This window comes from Gossypium hirsutum, chromosome A06, assembly GCF_007990345.1.
Source record: "Gossypium hirsutum isolate 1008001.06 chromosome A06, Gossypium_hirsutum_v2.1, whole genome shotgun sequence".
In the NCBI taxonomy this organism is placed as follows: domain Eukaryota; kingdom Viridiplantae; phylum Streptophyta; class Magnoliopsida; order Malvales; family Malvaceae; genus Gossypium; species Gossypium hirsutum.
In genome coordinates this window covers 117,573,416-117,595,243 of record NC_053429.1, presented here as the reverse complement: position 1 = coordinate 117,595,243, position 21,828 = coordinate 117,573,416, and the positions used below count along the sequence as shown (strand labels likewise).

The 21,828-nt window shown below is 35.4% G+C and overlaps 2 non-coding genes across 2 annotated transcripts; one reads left to right on the top strand and one right to left on the bottom strand.

Annotated features, from left to right (window-relative positions):
• Positions 1–448: 448 nt before the first annotated feature.
• On the bottom strand, positions 449–555 carry LOC121231238 (small nucleolar RNA R71). Its single transcript, XR_005929303.1, has one exon. It is a non-coding gene; the product is annotated as a small nucleolar RNA R71 (small nucleolar RNA).
• A 13,336-nt stretch (positions 556–13,891) lies between these two features.
• Positions 13,892–13,998, top strand: LOC121231528 (small nucleolar RNA R71). The gene has a single exon (XR_005929586.1). It is a non-coding gene; the product is annotated as a small nucleolar RNA R71 (small nucleolar RNA).
• The last annotated feature ends 7,830 nt before the right edge of the window (positions 13,999–21,828 follow it).

Sequence of the window (21,828 nt, the reverse complement as noted above, 5' to 3'; positions counted from 1 at the left end):
AGCCTGGCCCGTTTTCTAAACGGGCCTCATTTTTTGTCCAAGCCTATTTTTCAGGCCTATATTTTTACCAAAACCTTCCCATTTTTCGGGCGGGCCTTCGGGCCAGGCCGGGCCGGGCCGCCCAGCCATGCACACCTCTAGACCTGCTATTGCTGCAAATAATTTTGAACTGAAACCTAACATGATTCAAATGTTACAACAGTTTGTTCAGTTTGATGGTTTATAGGATGAAGATCCAAATACTCATTTGGCAAATTTTTTAAAGTTTTGCGACACATTTAAGATCAATGGTGTTTCTGACGATGCCATTCACCTTCAGTTGTTTCCCTTTTCGTTGAGGAACAAAGCTAAATAGTGGCTGAACTCATTACCACGAGGGTCAATTACTACTTAGGAACAAATGACCGAAAAATTCTTACTTAAATATTTTCCGCCGGCTAAAATGGCTAAGTTGAGGAATGATATCTCTTTTTTTGTATAGATGGATCTAGAAACACTCTATGATGCATGGGAGAGATACAAGGATCTATTGAGAAGGTGCCCTCACCATGGGTTAACACTCTGGCTATAGGTTCAAACTTTTCACAATGGCCTGAATCCTTCGACTAGATAGATGATTGACGCAGCTGCTGGTGGGACTATCAATAATAAGACACTTGAAGAGGCTTATGAATTTATAGAAGAGATGTCACTGAATAATTATCAGTGGCAAGTCATGAGGACAAAGCCAACGAAAGTAGCCGGTGCTTTTAGCGTCGATTCGGTCACCATGCTCTCTAATCAGGTAGAAATCTTAAATAAAAAAATTGATGGTTTACTTGGTTCTTCACAAGTTCACCCAGTAATGCAATGCAATGCAAGTGGAGGAGAAATGAACAATTCAGAATACCCATCGTATGGCCACAACATGGAAAACAAGTAATTAAATTATATGGGTAATAATCCTCGACCTCAAAATAATCCTTATAGTAACACTTACAATGTAGGATGGAGGAACCACCCAAATTTCTCATGGGAAGCCAAGGGAATCAGAGACCACCACCCCCTCCAGGCTTCCAACAACAACCTTACCAGCAAGATAAAAAGTCGAATCTTGAGGAGATGATGTCAAAATTTATTTTAGTAGTGAAACCCATTTTCAGAACACTGAAACTGCACTTAAAAATCAACAAGCGTCGATTCAAGGACTCGAGAATCAAATTGGGCAGCTGACTAAGATGATTTCAGAAAGACCACCAAGAAGTCTACCTAGTAACACCGAACCCAATCCAAAAAAGCATTTAAAAGCAGTTACACTAAAAAGTGAGAAAGTGTTAGCTGAATCTGAAAAGAAGCCACCACAAGAAGCTGACAGAAACAAAGGAGAGGAGGGAAAACCCAAAAACAACGACAATCCAATGCCAAAGGAATATAAACCACCAATTCCATATCCATCAAAGTTGAAGAAAGACCGCATGGATGCACAATTCGGTAAATTTCTTGAACTCTTTAAACAACTGCATATTAACTTACCTTTTGTTGAAGCTATATCGCAGATGCCTATATATGCAAAATTTTTAAAGGAACTTCTAACAAACAAAAGGAAGTTTGAAGGCTTATCTACAGTGGAACTTAATGAGGAGTGCTCAACCATACTCCAAAATAAACTACCAACCAAACTGAAAAATCCAGAAAGTTTTACTATTCCCTGCTTAATTGGTAGTTTGAATGTTGATAAGGCACTAGCTGATTTAGGCGCTAGCATTAATTTGATGCCATATAAAATGTTTCAACAACTGGTCTTGAGGAACCTAAACCCATTAGGATGAGTATTCAATTAGCTGATAGATCTGTTAAATATCCTAGGGGAATTATAGAGAACGTACTTGCAAAAGTAGATAAATTTATATTCCCTGTTGATTTTGTTATGCTTGACATGAATGAGGATATTGAAGTGCCTTTAATCTTAGGTCTTCCATTTTTAGCCACTGCTAGGGCTGTTATTGATGTGGGTGATGGTAAATTGGTACTTAGAGTAGGTGACGAAGATATTATTTTTAAAATTTATGATGCCATGAGATTTTCTAGGGAACAGGATGACTCATGTTATTTTATTGACTCTGTTGATCATGCTACTCAAGATTCTCTTCAGGAAATCGTACATAAGGACACGATGGTACTGTGTCCTGCCCAAGAAGAGGGGGTGGATGATGATTCTGAGATAGGAACCGAACTAAATTCCAAAAAACTCTCCCCAAGACCAATAGAATATGAGGGTATTAAGGTGAGCGATGAACTTAAGCAAAAACCCTCTATTGAAGAACCTCCCAAACTGGAACTTAAACAATTTCTGAATTACTTGGAATATGCATTCCTTGGAAATAATTCTACATTACTGGTAATTATTGCATCTAACTTGCAACCCAAGGAGAAAGAGGAATTACTTCAAGTATTAAGAGAGCATAAAAGGGCCATAGCTTGGAAATTTTCTGACATTAAAGGGATCAACCCTTCTTTTTGCACCCACAAAATTTTAATGGTAGATGAATATAAGCCATGTGTGCAAGCCCAAAGACGACTGAACCCCAACATGAAGGAAGTTGTTAAAGCTGAGGTAATTAAACTCCTAGATGCTAGAATTATGTATCCTATTTCTATCAGTTCTTGGGCAAGTCCAGTGCAGGTTGTTCCTAAGAAAAGAGGCATGACTGTTGTAGCCAATGAGAAGAATAAATTAATCCCAACAAGGGCAGTCACAGGTTGGAGAGTTTGCATTGACTATAGGAAGCTGAATGATGCCACGAGAAAAGATCACTTCCCTCGTCCATTCGTTGACCAAATCTTGGAAAGATTATCAAGGCACATGTACTACTGCTTCCTAGACGGACTCTTTGGCTATTTTCAAATCCCAATAGCTCTTGAAGATCAAGAAAAGGCGACATTTACATGTCCATACAGTTCGTTTGCTTATCATAGAATGCCTTTTGGATTATGTAATGCTCCTGCTACTTTTCAGCGTTGCATGATGGCCATTTTTTACGAACTCGTAGAAGATATCATGGAGGTATTTATGGATGATTTCTCAGTTTTCGATAACTCTTTCCATCTTTGCTTTAAAAATTTAAAACGAGTCTTAATAAGATGCGAGGAAACAAATCTTGTGCTCAAATGGGAAAAATGCCACTTTATGGTTCAAAAAGGTATTGTGTTAGGACATAAAATTTGTAGTAAAGGGATTGAAGTTGATAAATCTAAATTTGAAGCCATTGAGAAACTACCTCCACCTAAATTGGTTAAGGCTATTAGAAGCTTTTTAGGACATGCTGGGTTTTATAGAAGATTTATTAAGGATTTTTTTTAAAATAGCTAAGCCTATGACTAAATTACTAGAAAAAGATGTGCCTTTTAATTTCGATCAAGAATGTTTAGAAGCATTTAATACTTTAAAGGATCAATTGAGTAAAGTTCCAATTATAATTGCACCTGACTGGAATTCACCTTTCGAACTAATGTGCAATGCGAGTGATTTTGCAGTAGGTGCAGTTTTGGGACAGCAAAGAGATAAGCATTTTCAACTTATCTATTATGCTAGCAAAACTTTGATAGCCACACAAGAAAACTGCACCACAGAGAAAGCACTGGTAGCTGTGGTTTTTGCATTCGATAAATTTAGGCCATATCTAATATTATCTAGAGTTGTCGTTTATATTGACCATTCCGCTCTTCGCTATCTTTTAACTAAGATTGATAAAAACCTCGACTCATTTGATGGATTTTGTTATTGCAGGAATTTGACTTGGAGATTAAGGATAAAAAAGGAACTGAAAATCTCGTTGCTGATCATCTTTCCAGGCTTGAAAATTAAAGTACCAAAGAGCTAGATGAAGTTGAAATAAATTATTCATTCTCTGAAGAAAATTTTTTGCTATATCTGACTCTGAGGTAACTTGGTTTGCAGACATTACAAATTTTTTAGCCGCTAACATTATCCCAAAAAGGTTGACACATTAGCAAAAGAAGCGATTCTTTACTGATGTGAAAAACTACTTTTGGGAAGACCCTTTCATTTTCCGTATATGTGCAGACCAAGTCATTAAGAGATGCGTTACAAGGACAGAAGCATTGAAGAACTTGGAACATTGCCACTCAGGACCGACTGGAGGACATTACAGTGGGAATAAGACCACACATAAAATACTCGAATCAAGTTTTTATTGGCCCACTCTATTCAAAGATGCCAACAGGTATGTTACTTCTTATGACAAATGCCAAAGGACAGGTAATATCTCCAAACATGATGAAATGCCTCAGACATATATGCTTTCATGTGAAATATTTGACGTTTGGGGTATCAACTTAATGGGTCCATTGCCTAGTTCATTTGGGAATAAATACATCTTAGTAGTTGTTGATTATATGTCCAAATGGGTTGAAGCCCAAGCTTTACCTAATAATGATGCTAAAGTAGTAGTACGTTTCTTTAAGAAACTTTTCTCTTGATTTAGAACACCTAGAGCAATCATCAGTGATAAGGGTACTCATTTTTGTAATGCCAATTTGACAAGATCCTTAAGAAATACGAAATTCACCACGGAACAGCTACCCCTTACCACCCTCAAACTAGTGGCCAAGTCGAAGTGGCAAACAAAGAGCTTAAACGTATCCTAGAAAAGATAGTAGAATCGAACAGCAAGGATTGAGCGATGAAAGTAGATGATGTTTTATGGGCTTATAGAGCTGCTTTTAAGACCCCCATAGGAACATCACCTTACTGACTTGTTTATGGAAAAAGTTGTCATCTACCATTTGAGTTACAACACAAGGCATTCTGGGCTATAAAATTTCTAAATCTTGATCCCAAACTTGCAGGTGAAAACAGGTTGATGCAGTTGAACAAGTTAGATGAGTGGTGAACCAATGCATATAAAAATTCACGCCTATACAAGGAAGCAACGAAGTACCACCACGACGCTCATTTAAGACAATGCAGATCTTGTCCTGTTGTATAACTCGAGGATCAAATTGTTCCCTGATAAGCTTAAATCACGATGGTCAAGTCTTTTCGTAGTCCAAACTATCTTTCCATATGGCACAATAGAGGTAAGTCACTCATCACAAGGCACTTTCAAGGTAAATAGACATTGCCTCAAACTCTATAACGGTGAGAGTTTCAAAGACAATAGAGAGGAGCTACGGCTCTACGAACTTCTCCAAATATACCCACAAGGTAGAGTCGAGTTTAGACTCTAAATAAGTGCTTCTTGGGAGGCAACCCAAGCACTAACCTCACTAAATAGGGTTTAATTTTTCTTTAATTGTTCATAGTTTAACTGCAGGAAATTTTGACATTTGACAGGGGCAAACACAGCCTAGCCCACGGGCATGCTTTATGCCGTGCTCATACCACGGGCAGTGACATGGCCATGTGAAAACAGAGCAAACTTTTTTTCAAAACACAGGATTCGATACATTGCCACCACCGTGTTACATGGCTATGGGCAATCCTGTTAAAATAACACGGGCGTGCGACACGTCCGTCTCACCAACCGTGGTCAAGACTATCAAAAGTACACAAGCGTGCGCATATATGCATGGGTGTTGGAGAAACGAACCACATCGAGCACGATCGTGCGATACGACCATATGACCACACGGCCTAGACACACGGGCGTGTCCTCAGGCCGTGTGGTGATTTCTCATTTTGCAATAAACACGAGCTGGACGCAAGCCACACGGGCGTGTGACACGGCTGTGCGAGACCAGTGTTGGGTGACACGGCCGTGCCTATTTTTAAACTCGTTTTATTTTTATTATTTTACTTTTATTTCTATTTATTTTTGAAGACTCATGTCTTATATTTTTAAACTCTACCTATCTTTATGGTAATCATCGAATTATTCCCTTAACTCTCCTTCACAGTAGTGTCTTCTCATTTATCCCTCAGAATCATGCCTTTCCTTCAGCTTTATCTTCAATTCTTATTCTAGCTAATTCAAGGATTTCATCCACAATCTCAGGGCAGTTTCACTTCTTTTCCTCTCTTTCGATATTATATTTATATCGCTATTATATATCTTTGTACATCAAGGACAATGTACATCTTAAGTGTGGGGGGTCATTTATATCTTTATCAGAAAAATCCTTGAATTTTTTCGTATTCTCACGTGACTCACTCATATCACTATTAGAATAAATTTTGATTAACTTATGATTTTTATTGGTATGTATTAGATTAAAATATAGGCATTCATGCATTGATTATTTAAACTTTAAGGAATTATAGAATCAAGCATGATAAGTTGATTTTTTTTTTGAGAATTAAAAAAGAAAATTTTTAGGTTGTTTCCCCAAGTTTAGGTATTATCTTGAGTTGAAATTCACGGGTTTAACATCAAAAAGCCATAATTTTTTTCAGATCTTGAGCCTTTAGAGCATCTATTATTTCTTTCATGCTCACTTTTATTATTGCTATGAGTGCGTCAATATTGATTTGTTATTCTAGAACTTGCTTCGATTATGCATATCAAGACCACACATTTGATTTGATATGTTGAGATGATAAAGGCACTTAGGTTTAACCCACTCACTCCATAAAAGCCTACCTTCATAATTAACCCTTAGTGAACCCCCTTGAGCCTAACAAGCCATTAATTGATTTACCCTCAATATTAACCCATAACCCATTATTGTTGAAATCCCCTCAATTAATTTGATTCCTATTTTTGTCGAGATTCGATTTGAATAAATTGCTTAGCTATGTTTAATTTTTAGTAAAGTTCTACAATATTTAATTTGTTCTTAAAAAAATTATGAAATTATGTAATGCTTAGATTAAAACGATGTTATTCATGAAGAAAAGCTCAATTAGGAATGTAAATTTTCAATTGTAGTATTTTTCTAGTTAGGTAATTTTTCAATTCAATCTCGATTCTAACCTTCTTTTTCAGCTTGTGACCACACCCCCTAACTGAAGCCAAGTTACAACCCTCTAAAGACCTTTTGATTAATGTATCATCTCAATATATAGTGGTGGAGATTTGATTTTCACGCAAGCTTATGGTAATAACTTTTATATTGACTAATGAGTGCTTAATTTTTTGTCCTTAAACACCTTGAGTGATTTGAGTGAATCTTTAGCGACAATGTTGAATTATGTGATATTTTAAATCAAATGTGATTACTTAAATGAGGGGAGACACATATGTTCCTGTGATAATAAAAAAAAGCTCAACTTAGAATATTTGAACCTTCGATGTTCTTAGTCAAATTCTCAATGTATGATTACTTATGGTTCATTCTGATATATTATTGACAGGAATTATAAGTTGAGAAAAATGAATTCTTAATTGTGAGTTGAGGATTTTGCTTAAGGACAAGAAAACGCTTAAGTGTGGGGGTATTTGATAAACCGTAATTTATACATATTTTTATCCCAGGCTTAACACATTTATGGATGATTTCTCCTTAGATTTGGTGAATTCGATGCTCCTAATCCTTTAATTTCATGTTAGGAGAGTAAAAAGTGAGAGAAATAGGCCGAAAACAGAGAAAATGAGCCAACGTGGGAAATCAACACGGCCTTGACTTCCTTACACGGGTAGACCACACGCCCGTGTCTATTCAACAGACTCGAACACAGGTTGAAGCACTTGCACGCTGGCGTGTCACAATGGCGTGTCCCTGTCGAGCCCAAGTCTAGTCCTATTCGAAAAAGGCCACTCTTGAGGGTTTTGAAGCATTCTCAAGCCTATATAAACACCAAATGAGGTACCTAAAAGTGACACACGGAGTAGAATTACCCGAAGAAAGCCGATTGATCCATCTCAGAAGCCGGATTATCCTTCAAGGCTGAAGATCTCCCTTCAATTTCCCTTTAGGAGTTTTTAGGTTTTCTTTATGTTTTGCTATCATTATTCTTTTGAGATGTTTTATTTTACACTTATGAATTAAATCCCTTAAATACCTAAGGGGAATGAAATCTAAGACGGATCTTGTTATTATTTTCTAAATTATATGATAAATATTTGACTTGTTCTTAATTATGAGTTCTTAATTCTTACTTTAATATTCCAGGATATTGATTCAAGTATTGATGTGCTTATTTAGATGAGCAAAAGTCCCTGTCTAAGAGTAGATCTAGCATAATTAAGTGGAGTTGATTGCACCCCTAGACATAGGGTGACATAATTTTACGGGATTAGGGTGAAACCTAATAAGGGAATCTACAGATCGAGTTAATGCAACACTAAGTATTTTAATTAGAAAGAGATTTCAATTAATCAACCTAGGGTTAGACGTTGTTAGTCTCGAGAGAGATAATAATATAACTTAAAGATTTCTACGGATCAAGTCATGTGAATAAATCGTCTGATTCAGAGTCAAAAAACAAGTGAAGTCTAGGTGGAATTTCCCTTGGGTATTGTCCAAATCAATCAATTTTTTCGAAAAGTATTTCCCCAATTTTCTTCTTGTGCATTCTTATTTTAGTTAATTAATTTAGATAAAACAAACCCCTTTATTTTTAGGCTAGATAATAAAAAGAGAGTTAATACTAGTACTTTTAGTTCCTGTGGGTTCGACTTCCCAGTCTTGCTATAAACTATACTACTGTTCGATAGGCGCACTTGCCTTCATCATGATAATAGTTAGTTTTCAAGTATGGTCAATTATAAATTCAAAATTTATCACGATTTGTTCAATCATACATTATCATCAATGTACAAACATATATAATCATAGTATAAACATAATATCATAAGAGAGGGAGAAAACTGAAACTGCCTTGAATATTGGATGAAATTGCCAGAATGATGAAAAGCAGAATTGTAGACAAATCTAGATGTAATGAGTGATTTCGAGCACACTAATAAGAAAATAAACACAAATAGTGAAGAAGATTAAGGGGTTATTAATTCGATTAGAAACAACTATAAAAATAAAAATATAGTTCAAAAGATAAAAATGAAATAAGTCTAAGACGATAAAAATAAAAATAAAAATAAAACAAATAAACTTAATGTTCCTCATCATCAAAAGCTTCAGTGTTGTGAGTCGTCAGAGCAGAGGAGGAGATATAGAGATGCTAACAGATCTGCTGCAATGTCGTATCAATACTATCGAACAACTGAAAGCAGTGCTGCTCGAAGTGAGTGAACCACTCGGAGAGGTCTGCAAAAGTAGCATTAGAAGAAATAGGATGGTGACTCGAAGTTAGAGGATGAGGTGGGTCCTCATGATGGAAAGGGGCATCATCAGTGAAGTCCCCGGGTTCATTCTGAGAGTTAGAATGACATAATCGGTACTAAGGAGGACCTACTCTATGAAGGTGCCCGACCATTCTCATATGGGTCATGCTCGATCATCTCTATGGGGACATCTGGTCGGCGAGTGTAAGCGTAGAGGACTGCTCTGGCGTGTCGAGCAAGTCGAGTCACATAAAGGCCTAAACAGATAGGACCCTTCCTGTTGTGGTATGTCTGATGGCGGAAAGCGAGGACAATAAAATAAGCTAAATAAAAAATATGCCCTGTGGCCATACTCCATAAAAAATAGGCATTGGTAGTACTGATGACTCCAGTGCTCTCTCTCTTATCGGTCAAAGTATGAGCTAAAAGGACATAAATATACCGTAAAGCTGGAGGGAGAGAAGTTTCCTTAGAGCGATTTGTGTTATAAGGTGTCGTACTCGCCGAAAGATCCACCCAACAACTAGATGGTGAGTAGTGGATTTGCCGATGTAGGCGGAGGAAGTTCTTGGCACTCATAAACTCCTCAGTGTATAGTCCCAAAGCAACGTCGAACTTAGTGATACTCATATGGCGCACAAGGCCACCGAGTCTGAAAGTGATGGTGCCTGGCTCGTAATGAGTCATCATTTCATGCTGGAGAGTAAATGTCGAGTAGAAATCCAAAGTCATCCCCATATATGTGGGCTCGATGATATAGAAGAACTGGCCCCACGGGGCTGTGGTAATTAAGGCGTGTACATGATCAACTAAGTGGATCTGCTCCAAAGCAGCCCAATCAATAAATCGGCCAAAATCGAATGGTCGCAAACGAAGTAGCTGAAATAATTCCTCCTAAGGACCCGCTGAAAATCAGAGATAAGGGTGGTAAGCCTCGGTAGAAGCGCTCGAGGAAGAGGTTACGCCAGGTGTCTTTCACTTTTTTGAAGTTGGGATGGCGACCTTGGACTTACTTCGTGTGTTTTTCATGTTGAATCTGTAATAAAGCAATCAAATAATCAAGTATTAAAACAAAATGAAGTAGACGGGTGAAAAAAACATAATAGAAGCAAGCCAATAACTGATGCCACAATCGAAGTTAACATCAATAACTAAACAAATTAAAGAAATCGATAGTGAACAGGTTATAAACAAGAATTCGAAATACATATCAAAAGACATGGATTAGTACCAATCAAGAATAGTGGTACTAAAACTAAAAAGATGCTGTAAGAATCAAACGAAACCAAGAACTTTTAAAGCAATAAACAACAGTGTAAAAATAAGAATCATAAATAACTACTGAAACACATTATGCTAGACTAAAATTAATATTCGTAGACATAACAAAACCAAATGGAATAAGAAAAGTGAGAGGAACACAATATTAAATAGAATAAAATATAACGAAATAATAATTAGAATTGAAAAGAAAACTAAAATCAAAGCAAAAGAAAACTAAAATCAAAGCAAAAGAAAACAAGTAGATAATAATAAGAGAATAGACGAAATGAAATAAAAATAAATGATAAACAATTAAGAATAAAAAAATAAACAAATAAAATAATAAAATAAAATAAAGACAAAGAGGGGTAAACGATGGTTAATCGACGGTGGGATGGGGGTGATTTTGACAGGACGGTCGGAGGGATGTGACGGTGGAGCGTTGATGGGACATGGTAGGTCGTGTGCGTGGGTGCTTGAATGAGGGAAAAATACTAGTGATGTGGATAAAGGGAAAGGGCGAAGGGGAAGTTGTGTGGTGGTGTTGGGAGAGAAAGACTGAGAGAGAGGGTAGTTTAGTGAGCAGGGTGACGAGGTGGGGGTTTGGTCTACGTGAGAGTGTGGTACGGATGGCTTGAGTGAGGGAGAGGTGAGGAAGGAGAGAAATAAAGGGAAAGGGTGGGGGCGACGGTAAGGGTTTGGAGTCGAGCTTGAGGAAAAAAGAAGTGAGGGAGAATCGGGTAGGAGGAGGTGAGAGTGGGGGGCGACGATGGTGGCTAGAGTGTGGAGGGTAAGGAAGTGGCAGCGACTAGGGTTTGTGAGGAAGTTGGGGAAGAAGACAAAACAAAGGTAAAGAAAGGGGTCTAGGGTTTTTAAGGGTGACACGATCATGTAACGTGTTGGGCCACTCGGTCGTGTCAAAAGTTTGTATGGCTCCTTTTTAGCTCGTGTGTGTTTTTTTAAAATATAGGCCTAGCCTTCACACGACCTCAGACATGCCCATGTGTTCAGGCCGTTTGGCACACATGATTATGTCGCATAGTCGTGTGCAACCTCTTTCGCTTCTTTCACGCCTATGTGAAAGCCTACATGCCAATGTGGCTCGGCCGTGTCTCGTACACAGTCATGTGCCTTGCCCGTGTAACTCTCTGAATTGATTTAAAGATCGAAAAATTAGCTCCAGGATTCACACTGCCTAGGACACGCCCATGTGGCCAAGCTGTATTGTGCACATGGTCGTGTTACACGCCCATGTGGACTATTTAAACCATGTAACAGTCAAATTTTGGAAAATCTAAGTCCCAGGATCCACACGGTCAAGGACACGCTCGTGTGTCCAAGCTAGGTTGGTCAAAAACATTTTTTTAATTTTGAAACCTAATTAAATTTTTTAAAATATCATGAAATAAAATTAAGAAAATTAGCAGTGTTAACACTCGGGTTGCATTAAAAGAAGTGATTACTTAAATTCTAAACTCGACTTACCTCATATTCGCATGGTTATGGTGGTTCACAGAGTCGAGACTCCTCTTTCTCGATATCAATTCTATTATCAAAATAAGGTTTGAGTCGAGTACTATTTACCTTAAATATGCCGAATTTAGAATGAGTTACCTAGATTGTACCGTATGGAAAGACATCCAGTACCGTAAATTTGCATCAAGATCTAAAGTGGCAATTTGAGGATTTGTTTTATCTAGTAGTACTTTGTCCCCAACCTTAAATTGGTTCGTTCTATCCACAGGTTTGTCAAGACATCGTTTTGGCTCTTCATCACGTTTTTCGATTTCTTCTTGACATGTGTTTGTCATTCATCTAGTTCATTGATCTGTAACATTCGTTCTTCATGAGTCGTTCTGTTTCTGTCGTGTGGCTCCATTACTTTTTTTCAAGGTATTTCTTAAAAAGAAGGTTGAGCCACATGGTTACTCATATTAACAGAAGTCGTATAATCATCTCGATCACTAGATGTCTTAGCAGAATCACGAGCTTTAAGAGTAATTGCTTCATCACCTATACGAAGTATTTATTCACCTATACAAACATCAATAATAGTTCTAGCAATTGCTAAAAGGGGCCGATCTAAAATCAGAGGTACATCACCATCCTCATCCATGTCTAAAACAACAAAATCAACTGGGAATATGAATTTATCAATTTTTACAAGAACATATCCAATAATACCCCTAGGAAATCTAATGGTTCTATGTACTAATTGAATACATATCCTAGTTTGTTTAGGTTTCCCAAGACCTATTTGCTTAAACATTTTCTAAGGCATGGCATTAATACTAGCCCCTAAATCAACCAAAGCATTATTAATATTCAAACTACCAATGAAACAAGGAATAGTAAAACTCTCTGGATTTTTAAATTTGTTGCGTAATTTATTTTGCAAAATGGCTAAGCAAACTGCATTTATCTCCACATGCGATGAATCATCTAACTTCCTCTTGTTTTCCAAAAGCTCCTTTAAAAATTTAACGGAATTAGGCATCTATGAAAGAGCTTCAATAAATGGTAAGTTAATATGTAATTTTTTTAAAACTTTAAGAAACTTACCAAATTGTTCGTTTGTGTAGTCTTTTTTCGTCGCATTAGGATATGGAACTCGAGGTTTATATTCTTTACCAACTGGTTTTTGTTCATTCTGACTTACCTCAACCTTACCATTACTTATCACACTTTCTTGCCTCAGTTCTGATTCAGATTCAACAAACCCTTCTTCATCTCGCAGAGTAATTTCATGAATTTGTTCCCTTGGGTTAGTTTCATATTGCTAGGCAAACTACCTTGTGGTCGTTCTGAAATTAACTTAGCAAGTTGGCCTATTTGGTTCTCGAGCTATTGAATCGATGCTTGTTGATTTTTAAGCGCTGCTTCATTGTTTTGAAAGAATGTTTCTGACACCGAGATAAGCTTTGTCAACATATCCTCTAGATTCGACCTTTTCTTTTATTGGTAAGGTTGTTGTTGGAAGCCCTGAGGGGGTTGTGATATTTGGTTTCCTTGACCACTCCATGAGAAATTTGGGTGGTTCCTCTATCCTGCATTATAGTTATTACTATAAGGGTTATTTTGAGTTTTTGAATTATTACTTATATAATTTATTTTCTAATTCTTCATGTTAGGATCGAAGGGTATATAATTTCACTTCCATTTGCATCGCATTGCATCACCGAATGTACCTGCGTAGAAATACATAAACCATCAATTTTTATATTAAAGGTTCTACCTGATTCGATAACTTGGTGATCGCATCTAAGTTAAAAACACCGGTTGCTTTCATTGGCTTTGTCCTCATGACTTACCACTGATAATTATTCAGTGCCATCTCTTCTACAAATTCATAAGTCGCTTCAGGTGTTTTATTATTAAGTGTTCCACTGGATTTTGCATCGATCAACTTCCTAGTTGAGGGGATCAAACTGTTGTAGAATGTCTAAACCTGGAGCCATAGAGGTAACCCATGGTGAGGGCACAATCTCAATAAATCCTTGTATCTCTCCCGTGCATCATATAAGACCTCTAAGTCGATCTAAACGAATGAAGAGATATCATTCCTAAACTTGGTAGCCTTAGCTGGTTGGAAGTACTTCAATAGGAATTTCTCTGTCATTTGATCTCATGTAGTGATAGAACCTCGTGGTAAGGAATTCAACCATTGTTTAGCTTTTTTCCTTAACGAGAAGGGCAACAATCATAGGCGAATGGGGTCGTCAAAAACTCCATTTATCTTGAAAGTATCACAAACTTCCAAAACATTTGGATCTTAGTCTTGCAAACCATCGAACTGAACAAATTGTTGTACCATCTGAATAGTGTTCGGCTTCAGTTCAAAATTATTCGTAGCAATGGTGGGTCTCACAATACTCGATTTAGCCCCAGTTAGGGTGGTTTAGGCATAATTGTACATAGTACAAGGAGCAGGATTTGGATTTACAGGATTTTCAGCAACCATAGGAGGCAGTTGTGTAACACCTCTCACCTGTATTCAATGCTGGAACAGGGCTACGGAGCATTATCGAACTTATAAAAAAATTATACATTCACTTTTTCCACATGTTCACAATTCAAGAAATCATCATTCAATCTAAATTATAATGTCCCTAATACGAGCTTATGAGACTCTAAACATGCTTTGGAAGTAGTTTGGGACTAAATCGACAACTTTGGAAACTTTCACGATACCTTAAATTTTTTTCTCAAAACAAAGGACACACGCCCGTGTGGCCCAGCCGTGTGTCTCACACGGCCAATAGACACACTCGTGTCATAGGCCGTGTGGACATTCGAAATGGGAGCACATGGCCATGTCCCAGGCCGTGTCTAAACTCGTGTAACTCTTTAGCTTGGGTTAGACGGCCAACACGCACACCCGTGTGGCTAGCCATGTGCCCTAAAAATGGCCATACACACCCATGTGCCAGGCCGTGTGCTAGGCCGTGACAAACCTGGAGGGTATACTGACTTATGCCATACGACCAAGTCACATGCCTGTGTGTGAGGCTGTGTGAAGCATACTAACTTGATTTTAATTTCAACACCAGGGGACACACGGCCGTGTAACATAACCGTGTGTAACACACGGCCAAGACACACGCTCGTGTCTCTGTCCTGTGGACAAAAATAGGCTATTTACCAAGCCATTTTGCCACCCAAACATGCATGTACCTATACCACAATTCAAGGGCACCAACACAAGGCATAATTAAGCATTTAAACGAGCCAATTCAAACCTAATTCATGCATGTTCTATACCAAATTTCTCAATACACATAAGTTGCAAAATAGACCAATCCATTTATACCCAAAATCTCATAAACTTAGATCATCAATATGGCTACTTAAAACATATATTCTTTACCTTGATTCATAAACAAATAACATAACCAATATCAACATTCGACTTCCATAATACCAACTATTAATAAGCATCACATAACCAACCTCAATTTACATAACATAAACTACAGGCACATACACATATACACAAGCAAATTAACTCAAAATAAGCCATCTCTAATGGCTAATATATACAAACCATGACATAAACATTTGCAAGTCATTTCAAATGGCCAAAATCATTACCAAAACATAACCAACATGACCAAAGTCCCTATACATGCCATATACTTAAAATACCAAAGTTCATTGGTACCAAGTAATAGGTGGATAGTGTAAAGCGATCTCCGACGATCCCCGAACCCGAGCTAGCTTTGAATTCACTATAAAACATAGAAAAATAAACAATATAAGCTATAAAGCTTAGTAAGCTCGTATGAAATAAACTCGATATAATCATATCCACATAATTCAACAATTGATTATACATACATCAATTCACATCAACTAACAAACCTTTCAATTACTCATTCACAAAACTATATACCTACTTTGTCATTTCTTCGATTCAAAGCTAATATGGTTTATGCACATACCTGTACCATATTATACCAATCTCATTCTCAACCACATCATTCATTTACTCATTGAATCATTCGAAATAGAAGTCAGATAATCAGAAGTCTTGCACAATAAGTACCTATACCATGGCCCGAAGACAAATCAAGGTAACTTATATCCAAAGTACTGATATCATGGCCCGAAGCCAAATCAGCCGATAATCATGGCTTAGAGCCAAATTGGTATAACTCGCACCCGAAGTGCTAATATCATCTCCCGAAGCCAACTCAATGTATCCCTTAATGACATGTCATTAGTATCCTAAACTATTCCTAAGGTTCAACCGGGATTTCGAATGCTGAATTACCATCGAGTCATTTTCGAACTTATTCGAAGTCTCGTATTCATAACTTATACAATATCAAAACATTTAAAATACACTTAGAATAAAATTTATCACATACGAACTTACCTCGGATGTGAAAACAACGAAATAAGTCAATTAGTAAATAACTTTAGTTTTCCCCCGATATAGATCCGAATTCTGCTTTTATTGATCTAAATATATTCAAAATTAACTTATTTAATAATCTCTCTATTCAATTTAATCCAAAACACACATTTAAGCACATTTACACATATGCCTCTACTGTTTCACCACTTTTACAATTCAGTCCTTAATTAATAAAATCACAAGTTAATGAAATTGAAAATAAACCCATGCTATCCAAATTACTATTATACCGCTAGCAGCCCATATATTTCATTTATTTCACATTTTAACCACAAAGTCTCAACATTTCTCAATTAAATCCTTATTTTGCATTTTCACTAAAAATTACTTAACAAAACTTGTATATTTCACAACAAACATTCATAATCTATTATCAAACATCAAAACACTCATGTATTTATTAGTGGCATCATGCAAAATCTTTAAAAAAAATTGCAAAATAGTCCCTGGGAAGCTAGACCTAGTTGCAACAATTTCAAAAACATAGAAATCATTAAAAACTGAGTCAAAATCACTTACATGCTAGCAATTGAAAGTGTTGAATGCTTCAAGCTCTCTAATGGCTTTTCAAACCCATATTTTCGGTGGTGAATACTTAGTAGAGAAGATGATACAACATTTTCTACTATTTTACTAAGTTATTTTATAATTTATCATATTAACCTTTAATATTAATCACTTAAATCTCTTATTTAAGCCCATAAATGTCCATTTAGACAACCAATGATATAATTACAACTTAAGGGCTTTAACTTTAAGGTTCTATAGCTATTAGACACCTTTAGCTAATAGAACACAACTTTTACACTTTACGCAATTTAGTTCTTTTTATCAAATTGACTAATCAAACGATAAAATTTCTTAACTAAATTTTCACACAAACATATTATCATAATGTAGACATTAAAATAATAATAAAATAATTATTCTAACTTTGTATTTTTGGTCCCAAAACCATTGTTTTGATTTGACTAAAAACGAGCTGTTACAAGCTGATTATACTGGTTATAACCCATCTTTTCAGTAATAATAATAACGTCCTCCTTCTCGTCTACTATACTCTGTCAACTCTGCCTTCTCTACGATTTCTGCGAGCTACACTTTCAATCTTACTGTCAAAAAATAATGGCCTTGACATGCTTCTTCTAGTCATAAACGAAAGGAACCTACCAGAAGTAAATAAAAGAAAAATTAGAAAACAAAAATTAAACTAAAAACAAAAATGTAATGCAATAAAAATAAACGTCTAAATTAATAGAAATCAAGTGTTCATAATATTTTAGTCCCTGGCAACGGCGCCAAAAACTTAATGGTCACTAAACTAACTATAATTACGACTAAGGTAAGCGTTCTTATCGAGCAATAGTATAGTTATGGTGAGTAGGAAATATCGTATCCACGAGGACTAAAAGTACTAGTAATTACCTTTTTTCTATTATTTAGCCAAAAAATTGGAGTGATTGTTTTTAATCTAAAATTACTAAACTAATCTAACTAAGAACGCAACAGAGAATGAAATAAGAAAATAATCGAAGATAACTAATGAGATAGACAATACCCAGGAAAGAATCCACCTAGACTTCACCTATTTTTATGAATATGAATTAAACGATTTATTCACTTGTATCTTGATCCGTAGAAATCCCTAAATTATATTAATATATCTTTCGAGCGTAAGAAAAACTGATTCTAGGTTGATTCATTGAAATATCTTTCTAAAAACACCCTTATTGTCACATTAACTCGATCTATGGATTCCCCTATTAGATTTGACTCTAATTCGATAGATTTATCTCGTCCTATTTCTAGGATTGCATGCAACTCCACTCAATTATGCTAGATCTACTCTTAAACAGGGACTTTTGCTCCACTAAGATAACCACATTAAACTTGAATTAATATTTCAGACATATTAAAACAAGAAATAAAATACATAATTGAGAACAAGGATCAAGTATTTATTGCGTAAATCGAAAATCAAATAATAAGATTCATCATAGGTTTCATCTTCCCTAAGTATCTAGGGAATTTAGTGCATAATCTTGAATAGAAGCATCTCAAAGTTAGGATAACAACAAGATATAAAGAAACTCAATAAAACTTCAAAGGAAATTAAATGGAGATCTTTGATCTTGAAGGAGATCTTCTTCCGAGTTGATTCCAATAGAGTTCTTCGAGTGTTCTCTTTAATCTTCTCTGAGTGCCCCATTAGGTTTTCTTTTGATTGGTATTTATAGACTTTAAAATGCTCAGAAAGCCTAAAAAATTAGTTTTTCCTCGTATTTGGGAACCAGGGTGCGGTGTCGACATAACTGGCACATAGGAGTATGGTCAGCCCGTGGAGAAATGCCCAGGCCATGTGGATCTTGGAAACAACTCTATTTGTCAGATTTTGGCTCGTTTTTCACTCCTTTCGCTCCCAAATGCTCTCCTAAGTATAGAAACATGAATTTAAAGGATTAGGAGTATCAAATTCACTAATTTACATAAATAAACATCCAAAAACGTATTAAGAATGGGATTAAAATATGTTACTTTTACAGCTTATCAAGAACACAAAAATTTTGTTTACTCAACTTGATTTTCATACATCTGCTAGTCTAGCTTAACAAGTAAACATAATGTCTTTAATCTTAATACAACAAGTGATTTAAGTTTAATCACAACCTAATATAACAATCACTTTTGTACCTAAAAATTTAACTCACTCACATTTAAGTTACTCTTTTGAAAATTTAGGTTGTAAAATGAAGCAATAAAATTGTTTTACACTCTCACAAAAATGTTCCTCTATGAATTAAAAAGAGCTCTAAATACTCTGTGACAAAATCTATTCAAGTCTCTTATATATACAAAAGGCTCGAGACTTGTTAACATGATAGAGATTAATTTGATTTTAATTCCTATTAAACAATAGCTAAAATAAATAACTACAATATATTAATAAAGACCAAAATAAAGTGGATTGTTAAGAGCCATGTTTCCAATGTTCTTGATCCAATCTCTACAAAGCAAGGGATTCAACATATAAAATCATATTCAATCCAATCCAATCTTTAAAGACTCGTTCCACAAAATGGATCTTCAAATATAGGTCAACATATGTCCACAAAATCATTTAAGTGATTGTCCAATTGATTTGGTTAAAATATTTTCCAACAACAAGGTAAGTTATGTTTCTTATCAAAGTGCTAATTGAAGTGGCCACTTCTGTTGGAACTTGATAGCCACAAAAAACTTGCCTCGATGAGAAAACATGTATCAATGTTGAATAAGCCTTTCCTATTTAGAGCACAAATACATCTTCACAAAGTAACTCTTAGTCCATTTTAATCTGGCCAAATATCATCAAATCAATCATCATTAACATAAGGATACAAAATATCACTAAATCAACTCACATATCCATGGATTGCATATCTTAATTATAAAATTAATTGTCCTTAATATAAGGATACAAAAGATCATATAGTTAACTCATATATCCATGGATTTAATATTTTAATGTATAAGGTAAACAAACCACATACTAATTCTTGAAAAATAATATTGCTTGATTCAATCTCTTCTCTAATGACAAACGCGAGATTGGCTACAAGCAAATCATCAAAATATTTTGGTCAAACATGCCAAAAATTAAGGTAAGTTATGTGCCTGGTGTAGGGATAGTCAAAGTGGTCACTTTCATTGGCACATACACAACCACTTTAAAAACTTACCTCAACAACTCCCCTTTGACTTTTTTGACCAAAAACCCTACAACCAATTCTTCAAGTAGTAAACGCAACACAAGCTTCATCAACATCAAGTGTGAAACTCCCCCTCAAACTCAGCTTATTCTCCCCTTTTTTGGACAAAATTCCAAATGAATTTAGGGTAATTGCAACCGAAGAAACATCTATATAAGTTGAAGTTTTATCAACAACAAAAAATAATGACATGTGAGTAGCATCATGAATAAACAAATCAAATAATAACAACAACAAGCATAGAAAATAAAAACTCTCTATTTAATAATATCAACACTCTCTCTTTTAGTTGTAGCATCAATGCACTTCCCACAGTAAGATGTTTCAGAAAGGAACACAGAGGATACCAACTCATCAACACTTTTTTATGTGAGAGATGTAACTCGTGAAACAACAAAAATTTTTACCATGAGGTCCTGAGAGAGTAGTAATATCTTTATGTCAATATCCAAAAGTTGTTGCATCAGTTGCCACTTCACTCTTTACTTGTTCATCAATCAACTGTTGATCTTTTTTCACCGATATTTTTTTGGTTGAACCTTGAGTGAGTTGCAACCTGTCTTCTAACACTTCCCCTTCTTAGATTTTTTTTAAATCTTATAACAATATGGTTTGATATAATCAACCATGCTATAATAATGGCAAATAATCCTTATGATTTCACATTCCTTTATTTCATGTAATGACATTTCATTTTTCCTCCATACATTTTCTTACTTCCAACTTCGCGATGTGCCACGAGAAGTGAGCACTTCCATTGACACTTCAATTTTTTGAATTTGATCTCTCAAAATTTTGAAAAATACTCGGCAAAAGAACACTTCAAAAGCACACCCCTATTGTCCATGTATGGCTACCTTTAAATAGGCTTTGTATAATTTTATCCCAAGTCGAACTAGGATAAGGCAATAGTTTTCAACACATCCAATTTTACTTAATGTAAATCTTGATTAGCTCATTGGCAAATAAGTCTCTTGCTTGAAGTAAATCTGATCAATGACTTATCCTTTAAGATGTCAAGAAGTTCTAGTAAAAATAAAAGTTTTAATTCAAGTCGAAATTGTCAAACCCACATGAATAAGACTTTAAACCCTTTCAAATATACTTTCCTTGTTCATAAAAACATATACAACATGTTTTTTTATTTTCTGGTTAGTATAAACCTCTACTATTATATTTCTACGAGTCAAAATTGTCAACAACACAAGATATATTTTGACTACACTGAAAACAACAATAAAAGTTTCCAACATATCCAGTTATACAGATTTTAGATGTAATATTCTTTTGTTTGAATATATGTGCATGTGTGTTTAATATCTATAAAAATGATCTAGAGAGATTTTGATTTTGAAGAAAAGGAGAAGGGAGAAAAAGAAAATGAGAAGAGAGGAAAATAAATAAGAAAAAAGAAAGTAAAAGAAAATTTATTACATTGCTCAAAAAAGAAAAAGTATAGCGGCTATTTATATACTTTGATATAAAATTTTTGTCTAAAATAATGATATTAACTTGTCACATTAGCTTGCTATTATGTTGTTAATAAGAGTTAACAAGTTAATGACTATAACATAACAAATCGATAATGTTAGTGTTCATATAATATTTTTTTTCAAGTTTGATAAGCAAAACATAATTTAAACTATACTAAATTACTAAACCTAATGAATAAATTGATATTTCAAAAAAGCTATAAATTACATCTTTATAAATTGGGTTAGTGGACTTTAAC